This window comes from Stegodyphus dumicola, chromosome X2 (genome assembly GCF_044657685.1).
Source record: "Stegodyphus dumicola isolate Sdum_Otavi_A_Nest chromosome X2, ASM4465768v1".
Taxonomy (NCBI): Eukaryota; Metazoa; Arthropoda; class Arachnida; order Araneae; family Eresidae; genus Stegodyphus; species Stegodyphus dumicola.
The window spans coordinates 71,283,622-71,294,209 of NC_140781.1; the positions used below are offsets into that span (position 1 = coordinate 71,283,622).

The 10,588-nt window shown below is 33.9% G+C and overlaps 1 protein-coding gene across 1 annotated transcript in view; it reads right to left on the bottom strand.

Annotated features, from left to right (window-relative positions):
• The window catches only part of LOC118184501 (angiotensin-converting enzyme-like), a 48,641-nt gene extending 41,713 nt beyond the window's left edge, over positions 1-6,928 (bottom strand). The window contains exon 1 of the mRNA XM_035354180.2: positions 6,338-6,928. The gene's annotated coding sequence lies outside the window, so the exon portion shown is untranslated. The remainder of the gene's footprint in view (positions 1-6,337) is intronic.
• Between the last annotated feature and the right edge of the window lie 3,660 nt (positions 6,929-10,588).

The window sequence follows — 10,588 nt, forward strand, 5'->3', positions numbered from 1 at the left end:
GTTCAGAGAAGGGGTGTTTTAATTGTAACCACCTTGTATATAAAAATAACTATCTATATAACTCTCTCTATATATAGAGAGAAAGAGATATTAAACTATATATAGTATAAATATAACGCCTCCTCTTCGCAGAGGAATTCCAAAAATGAAATAAAAATATATAAAAACAAATCCATTTGTGTATTCAATGCCCAGTAAAGTAAAATAAATAATTAGACACATTTTACTGAAATAAAAACTCAAATCAAAATGTAATGATACCAAATATACATACGCAGAGATATAATTAGCAGAGAATTCGTAATTTTCGAGTGAGCTGTTATAATTAAATAATTCAGCATGGTTCATCAGCTAATTTTGGATAAACAGAACCTCAGTGGTTTTCCCTGGAGGGGAGGAGAGATTCAACTGACTCTGATCTACATCCTCTTAATAACGTTGAATAAGATTTTAATTGCATTTCCTCTTCCTATATATTTTTTAAATTTTACATCTATAGTTAACAGTAATTCGTCTGGCTTGGTGACAATTTGTTGATAATTTTACATATCTACAGGTAATTATTTGTTTTAGTTGTTTTGAATTTCATTTTTTCATGTATTTGTGAATTTTGGTTCTAAATGTCTTACTTCTTATCTATAGTTTATTAATTTTTCCGCAGCATATTGCGTGTAAATAGTAATGGGATAATTTTATTTTTAAATGGAAAAAATTGTAATACTATATATATATATATGAAATTTTATTATTACATTTAATATATATTGGGAATATTTTGTAATAATAAAATTCCATAGTCAAGAATACACTTAAAATTCTAACTGTATGTTCTTTTCATTTTTAATGGCGACGTTCTCTTATTTGAAAGTACGTGGAATTAAATCTACAGCCCCGTAGTCAAGTTGTTTTTCCCGCCTTTTCTACACATACAGTTATAGAATGTTCTGGAAATATTTAAAGCGAACTGGAATGGCTGACGAGGCTGACGTCATTTCTTGGAAGCTCCGCCTTTCCAGAGGCTTTAAAAAGACTCGTAAAGGAATATCGGGGCTTTTCTTAAATGTCACAATGCAGTAAACTTCATACAAAAGGTTATTAGTAATTCTTTTTTATTTACTCTGGAGATCTTGATTTTTGTAATTGCTATTTCCCCTGAAATATAATAAATGGGTCCTGTTTTTTAAAACTTATCGTCTGATAATTTAAGCTACGACTACATCTATGATTCTTAACCAATCTATTTATTCCGCACAAAAGCTGGTACATCACATATATATATTGATGTTGATGTTGCCCTGGGTTATTTTTAATAAATTTGTCATGTACGAAACTCTGACGAAGAATGGAAATCCATTAATCCATTAGCTTAATAAAATTCTAAATTTCAGTATCATTTTAAGCCTTTTTAAATTGGAAACTAAATATTATAGTTGTTTTTTTTTTTTTTTTTTTTTTTTTTTTTTTAACAATGGATGATCTTCTACAAATTTGTCAGTTAGAGGTTCTGTTAAGAGATGAATATTTGTTTTTTTGACAACTACTTGGGAGCATTTCCTTTGAAACCTAAATGCAGGAATCCGAAAAAAACGATGAATCATACACTTTCTCAAAAATCAAGTTTAAGCTATTCCTGCTTATTTTTCTGTATTATGTGCTGAAATTATTTGGCCCAGACCCCGGCTGGAATAAGATTTAATCGGATAGTAAATGTGAAAGGAATTCTCTCTCGGAGCCTATTCTTGTTCCTGAATCCAATACGCTACAAGACAGGGGCATGTTATTAACCGTCTTTGGTCCTAAAACTGATTAATTATGCAGTCACTTTCAGTGAAGGCCAAATATGTAAACAACAAATCTAGTGGACGTGATTTACAGTACGAATAAATAAGAATTAAATCCTCTTATCTCTTTTTTAATTCTAAATTATATCTTTTTATCACAAATAGAATCTAGTTATCACTGGGTGCTTTAGACATTCAGCTTTTAAAATATCAAGATAGCAACTACGGAATATTTTGATGTTTAATCTGGAGCGGATTTGAGGACACAAAATCCTAGCTTTACACTTAATTCAATCTAAACTATTTAAAAACTAAACCACTATCAACAAGCAGTAGTTCTCAATTAATCACTCCCATCTTAGTTACTAAAATAAAGACACATGAAAATGAAACATAACAGAAAATATGTTTTTGGTTGAGGTACTATCAGATTAAAATCAAATAAATGTGGAACATATGGTCCGCTGCAACTTTTGGAGTCAGGAATTCAGAAACAAAAAATAAATATCAGTAATTCAAGTTCTACTGACTAAAAGTGTACAGTAAAACGAAAAAGATATGGTTAATTTATTAAACACACCAGCTAGAGCGTCTTTAGCTCTACGAATTAAAACAAACGTACCGTTTATGAGTATAGTAGCTTCTATTCGAACTAAACTGTTTCTCTCTGCTAACCACCAGCAGCAAGGTTATTTATTAGATGTATCACCAGATATCTCCACATGTAAACGTATTCGCCGCTGGATAACCTCTCTCTCAATCTGTAACTCTTTATCTGCTCTGTCTTGACTTTAAGCCTTTTTTATACTGGAAACCAAATATTATAATTTTTTTTAACAATGGAGGATCTTTAACAAATTTGTCAGTTACAGGTTCTGTTTCTTTGACAATTACTCGCCTTTGGATTCTGAATCAGGCATTCGAAATAACGCTAAATCGTTTACTTTCTCAAACATAAATTTTAAGTTAATTCTGCTTATTTTTCTGTAATATGTGCTGAAATCATTTGGCCCATACTAGAATGGAATACGTATTAAAAAGACGACTTAAATGAATAAAATTTAAATGTGCCTTCTTCCGTTAACTATAACCTCATACAAGAGTAGAGTTGAACTATTTTACCTTAACCACGTTTGTTTAATTAACTCTGCAGTATGCCGATTATCAAACAGATTTAAACTCTGCAATGCAGAGGTATTTTTTCAGTTTTTATTTACTTCTGTAAAGGAAAAGAAACATTTTTCATTTCTTCAAAAATTTCAAAAACTAATCTGAATTAATCTCTTTTCTTTTCCTCAAAAATTTCAAAACCTAATTTTAATTAATCTCTTATAACGGAAATATTTTAATTACAAAGCAATTTGGTCACATTCTGCCTTCTGAAATATGCGCAAATATAAAATATAATCTTACGCAGTAATGTATCTGACCTCTGCTTTCACGTCATAATTGAACTTTGCAGTTTTTCGGTTTAAAATTACGAAACACTTAGATTTCTGATATTGTAATAACCATTATTATTTGCTTATCACTGATTAACAAAGATTTAATTATGAATATCACAGGTGATAACAAAATATTGATTTTAATTAACTATTATTGTAGACTCTTGCGGATCAGTTTGAATGAAACATTTAATCTCAAATGATTATTTTTTCAGATTTAAATTCTTTCAAATGTTTGCATTTTAAATCTTTTAAAATTTCGTAAGCAACGTATCTTTGTAAAAAATGCTGTTTTATAATTCTTTCATAAATTGTCCGTGAAAAGTTAAAAAGCGAAGAATATGGGGCAACTAATTGAAACTAATTGACTAATTAATTAAACTAATTGAAAACAGTTTAAGTCCTTATTTGGAATACGCATTCAAGGCGAGGCCCACCAGCGGCCGAGCGGTAAAGTCGCTGAACACTGGTAGTTCGGTCCGAGGTTCGAATCCCGCGAACGGGCTGGCTGCATGGGCGTTTTCGTGGTTTTCCCCATGTGTATCGTGTATACGAGCCAGTTTCCCTTAGAAAGTCCTCCACGAAAGGCATCCCTCCCTTTAGGCAGATAGCCCTCGAGGCTTTGCCATAATCCCACACACATTAAATAAAAGTATGCGGTTTTATTGCGAATTCAATTCTACATTTCACGTCGTAATTGAACTCTGCAGTGTTATAAATAAATGCTGATAAGGACCACGTGTTTCTGAGACTCCTTCCCCTTTATTTTTCTTCTTTCTAGGCATTTCTTTCTCATGATGAGGAGCGACCTTTAGCTGCCCTCGAAATCGATTGAGTGTTTCAATATACTTACGCTAAATACAAGGTTGTTTTTACGATTTTGATTGTCACATTAGCGTGTTTCTCTTCTAGTCTACTTTTTTGCCTTCCCTTTGATTCATCTCACATATACACTCACGTCATTAAATTAAGGATAATTCGTAGTCACGCGGAAATCGAACTCTAAAATAAATATATCACCTGTAAAATCACTACACACATCTTCAAGAATCATATGCAAATTTCAGGAAGTATCCAGATGACACCGATGGTACGTCACAAAGACGAGAGTGTAAGAGAGTGATATATAAGGAATACAGGCAAAGAAGTAAAATTGTTCGCAGGCGCTTTATAAGCACTTCAGTGCAATAACCGAATAGTTATGACACAAAGGAGGCATTTGGTTGATTTTTGACGTGGTAGAATTAATTAATCGGCCGTCTGGAATGTGGGCGTACCCAACTGGAAGTATCAGACGACTTTGGAATTGCACAAAGTGTCATCTCCAGGCTTTGGCAACGATTCCAAGATGATGTTAATGTGAGTAGACTTTACAGCACAGGTCGCCCCAAAGTTACAACACCGAATAAGGACCGGTATTTGGCAGTTACTGCGAAAAGAAACAGGCGGAGCATAGCCTCAGACCTGTCTCGTCAGCTCTCTTTAGGCACTGGTACGACAATTTCAAGGCAGACCGTGTACAGACGCTTAGGGCAGATTGGTCTATATGCTCGTAGACCTGTCAGATGCGTTCCACTTACCGCAACTCACTGTCGCCTGGAGTAGAGAGCATGCATTGTGGACACCGCAACAGTGGGCTTGTGTGATGTTTTCCGACGAGTCCAGGTTTAGCTTGCAGTCTGATTCTCGCCGGACTTTCATATGGAGAGCTCCAGGTACCCGTTACCACCAAGAAAACATCATTGAACGACACCGTTACGGTGGTGCAGGAGTGCTCGTTCGGGGTGGAATTATTCTGGGTTCCAGAACTGACCTACATGTTCAAATTGTAACCATGAAAAGCCAAATATATCGGGACGTCATTCTGGAACAACATGTACGTTTGTTTCGGGGCGCCACGGGCGCACAATTTGTGTTTATGGATGACAACGCCCGTCCTCACCGTGCAAACATCGTAAGCGAATGCCTTCAATCGGAGGATATCACCCGTATGGACATGCCAGCATTCTCACCGGACTTGAATCCAATAGAGCACGTGTGGGACATGCTTGGCCGACGAGTTGCAGCCCGTCAACCTCCTCGTAGTTGTCTACCGGAACTTCGGAGAGCATTGCTTTTTGAGTGGTGTAATATCCCCCAAGATCAGATCGATAATTTGATACTCAGCATGTCTAGGCGTTGTACGGACTGTATTGCATCTTCTGGGAGACATACATTGTATTAACAATCATACCAACCATGTAATATTGGTTGTAATAATATCAATTGTAATAATATCAAACATATAGCATCTTTTTTTGCTCTTTATCTTTTGTTTAATAAATAAGCTTTACAAATAAGTCAAATTTGTTTTGCTTCTAACTCTTCCTTTGCCTGATTTTGCATTATCCTTAATTCATGGACATGAGTGTATTTGCTCATACCGCAAGCTTGTGATGTTTAAAGCGCAGGAAAGAAGTTTAAATACTAATGAAAATTAACTGCAACTCATTTCCCTTTGTTCAAAGTACTTCTTTGTTGTTAACAAATGACTTCCCCATTGTTACTATACTGCATGCTTTGCTTTTGCTTTACCTCACTAACTCCTAATCTACTCAAAAGAGACTTCTTCCATACTCCGTTTATGTCTCTATTTTTCTCACTTCTGTCACGTTAGCATTGGGAAGAGCCTAACCTTGTTTGTCTACTGATTATGGTAGCTCTACTCCCACTAAATGCATTTGGAAAGAAAATACGAGGGGCATTGGGTGGTAGGCCGCATCGTATTATGTTGTCGTCCTAGGTGATTAATGAGCCTCTTTTGCAGTTAGTTAGAGAAAGATCAAGCCTAGACTATTAATTAGCATTCTGACTTTCAAATAGTGATATACACACTCGTCCAGCATTATCTTTACATGCACGAAGTGACTAATTGCTCAAAAACTGTGAACTGTAATTTTATGAATTTGTATGGCATGATGCATAACACATAAATACAAAACAAAAGTTATAAGAGCACTTCATATTATATAAAACTGTAGCACGAAACCATAAAAATGGTAGTAATATGTTACGAAAAGAGTTCAGAAAAAGAATTAAAACTTATAAATTTAATATGGAATGTGATCTCACCTAACTTGTACACACTTATCATTATGTGTTTTCATGCTGGCAATAACGCTGTTAACCAGAGTTCGATGAATTAAGTTCATCTTCTCCAGCAATGTAGTCTTCAATGCACTAACATCTTCAGGAAGAGGATGTATCCGTGCAACTACTTTTTCAAGGTAATTGTATTTAAATTCTCTATCAGGTTAAGATTAGAAGATTTTGCTGGCCACAGTATTCGCTTTCAAGATACTTGTCAAAGTGTTTTTTAAATGTGGACGTGCATTATTTTTCATAAATAAAAAGTCAGATCTATAAACACACTGAGATCTCATCCCGATACCTCTAGATGGTGGCAGATCCACTGTTAAAAACGTGTATTAGTATATTTCCATCGACCATTATTTCTCCAAATACCAGCGAATCTGCACTACCAAAATAGTCACGTTCCATAACGTTCGAAAGAAGATTTCGCGTTGCTCCTTCTAGATGTAAATTCCAGATTTAGAATCAGATGTTAAATTAAAAACTTCCACTCATCAGCAAAGCGAACATGGGGCCACTAATGTTCGCTCCAATATTGATGTTCTTTGCATTAATTAAAGCGATCCCTCTTGAAGACAGCGAAACACACACCCTTGGCTTTCTGCCATAAAGGCTTTTTTGTTAAGCTTTCTGTTTGTAGTGATGTAATTACAATTGGCAGTGATACAACAGTTCCAGTGGTGGTTGGAAGATCTGAACATAAATGCCGAGCATAAAACTTCTATTACGGAGGGCAGTTATTGCCAGATAGCGATTCTGAGGAGCAGTTGATATCTGTTTATGTCCAGGCCTGTTTACAACAGTTCCAGAGTTCTTAAATTGTTTCAATAGCACAGCGACTATCTGTCTGGAAATATTCACAAATCTCACTACTTCTATGGATGTCTATTTTGTTTCTAAACGACGATAACAAATGGTTTTGAATTACACACCTAAATCAAACGCTATATTGCAGAAACTCACTCAGATATTCATTTTGCGCAAAGCGCTTTATTCACAGTCAGATGACGTAATGCTTTGATTTGCATATCAGGAACTTTTTGGTCACTTTTGTTTGGATGAGGCTAATTAGACTTGCCTTTCACACATTCATGCAATAATTTATTACATCGACTGGCTGTTTTTTGGACTATTATTATTTTGGGGTATGAAAAGAAAAGTTTGTACACGAGGGTGTATGCAAAAGGACCAGTTATCTGATTCTTACAAGTTATTTCTGATAAGTTATCGATCCTTTAGTTGTAATCCATCAGGAGTGGAAAAATAAAATGTTTAATTCTGTCTGTGTGTAAGCTGATTACTGTTATAAATAACAACTTACGAAAATTTAGAAAAACTATCAGGTGAGCTGAACTTAAGATAGATTAAGTACTAGTGTTAAAAGATGACCTAAATAAAACCTTTGCACTCAGATGTTTCGAATTTTGTATCCAAATGTTAGGAACCGTTTTTAGCTTCTGAAGATATAAAGAATGGTCTTTTTGGACTCAAATTTTGCTCTACCGAGGATCACATAAAAAGGTAAAATTTTGTGCTACAGAATTCTCCGCATTCTAAGAGTTTAGTCAGTTTGCATAAAATTATGCACTTTTTCGAAGATATATTACTACTATAAATGCTAGTTAAGCAAATTAAACAGCTACGAACGCGCAGCTTACGAAATAAAGCAATATTTTAATATAATAAAATGACCTTCTAAATTTCAAATTATTAATGATACTTGATTTAAAAGGAAATTACTTTCATAAAATTTCGAGGAACTTAAATAGTGCAAATATGTAAGTGTCATTATGAAAAAATTGCAATTACAAACTATCGGCGTAAAACGAAACTGACTACGGAAAATATAAAATTGAAAAGGAAAATGCGTGGTGTAACAGTTGTGTTAGTAGATGATGTATGTCAGGTAAACTCTGTCAGAAAGCAAAAAATTCCTCTCAGGCACTTTTAATGAGAATATGAGTTTAATGACAAAATTCAATCTAATTATTGCTCTTTAATGCCATTTATAACTTAGATACGTATTCTTCCTTTATTTACAGTGTGTTATTTCTATTTTGAAAATTAATTTAATTTTTGTATGCAGGTAAACGTACTCCCTCTCTAAAACTGCTTGAAAATATAGTCTAATTGTTAACAGAATTTTTCTACTAATTATAATATGGATTATGCCTTCTTTTCGAACTTTTTTTTAATTCTCTCATTAACTGTGAATTTGAATTAACAGTTGACATTGTCCTCGCTGTTATCTCGGTTAACGATTAACCCGGAGTTGAATACATATGAATTTATTAACGTACCTTTTTTTACGAGAACCGTATACTAGAAGGGCTATTATAGTGTCATCACAATGCAAAATTAAGGCCCATAAAATTAAACGAATTAATCAAGAGGAAACCTAAAATTTCTTAAGGCATAAATCTGAATTAGATTTTTAAACATAAATTATACATATTTAAAATGTTGCAAATATATTTACGAAGCAATAAAAACAAAAATTTCGCATCTTTCTTCACTCGGCTGGAATACAAACGTTAATTGAAATTAATTAATTCGTTAATTCTTCCTTTGAACTTAATAATTACTTCTGCTGTTACTTCAAAAGCTACCTTTTCATTACTGACTCAACGAAATACGTCATTCTTTTATTAGTTCACTTGCGATAATTTAGAAATTTCGCAAACCTTTAACGGTAAAAGACAGGTGATCATGCTCTAATTCACACAGGGTTAAAGCAACTTTTTTTTACAGTACATTGTTAAACTAGATAAAAGTTAGATGGCTGATTACCCCTTCAATTGGCATACACACGTTAAACTTTTGTTATTCCTTTGTGTCGGATTGACAGATACCACTGTTAAAGTCTGATTTCCCGGATTTTACTCGAACATAATTTATTTGCTGCTTTCCGAATTTCTTAAATTGTATAGTTGGAATGCATGAAACTTATAAATCAATCTCTAGAACTGCAAAAATCAAACCTTTGAAGGAATGGTAAGTTTGGGAAACTAGAAATTTACATTTTAAAAAGAAGAAAGTTTTCGAAATAATGAGTCCTTTAAATATTAAATGTTAAGTAGACATACCTTAACAATCTATTACTTTTGAGCTGCTTTTGGAATACAAATCAGGATTTTTTTAAATGAAAAATGCTTACAAATTTACTATGATTTAAAGCATTCGATTTACTTCAACGCCTTCGAAACAAACTGATCACCGAATTCTTCATCACAAACGTATAGATCTCTCTTTCAGCTATAACGTAAACAAATTTATCTTAGTGCCAGGAAATAGAGGATTCGATCATCCTGTTCTCTAGATGACGAAAAGCTCGATGCTTTGTTGATGTTATTATCTTACTGTATTTCAAATTAAGATGAATGGGAATTTTACTGTAAATGAATATGAACGTCACTGCGATACAACTTTGAGTGGAAGGTAAATTCCTGCTCATAAAACAGATGACGAACAGCTAGAACTGTCCTTTAAAGAGTATGAAGCCGTTTTTAGACTAGTAAGTACCAGCACATGAAACAAAACAAAAGGTTATTCGCAGCACCTTCTAAAGGACGCAGACAGAATATGGAAAGAACACTGTTTATATTCCGAATTTATACTTAATTGTTAACTCTGTCGACGTTTATTTCATAGATATAAAATTTCATGGAATAAAAGTATTATAAACAGTCTACTAATGATTAAATTAAAAAAATGTAAATAAACGTAAAATAGATACTTATTTTCAGTACCCATTTAAAGGAAGAATTAGACCCTATAGTATCCAGGCAGGTGATTCAGAAATGATTACTACATTTAACTGCGGTATCCACTCAAGCTAATAAGCTTTTGTTAAATATCATTCAACCTATTCTTTTCGAGAGAAATGCATCAAATCATTGAGCTCGTTCCATTTTCCTTGCAATGATGTATTTAGGGATATGGTGCTCTTTGTTTATTTATTTATTTATTCTTGCGTGAGTAAGAAGAATCGATGAGAACATCGGAAGAACGTTCAAGAGATTCGTTTTACGAAACCTACCCTAAGCAGGACTTGTTTTTCTTTCCTTTCCTTTTCAGACGGCACTGACACAGTATAAGCAGCGGCGAGCGATCTAATAATCCTTTCCCTAAAACTGTCCAATGGCAAGCGAAGCAAAAGTTACATGGGAGGTGACGCAATGGCCTTGCAAAGCACCTTCCTGACCGATTCACTCTTTCCGAAAGGGTTCG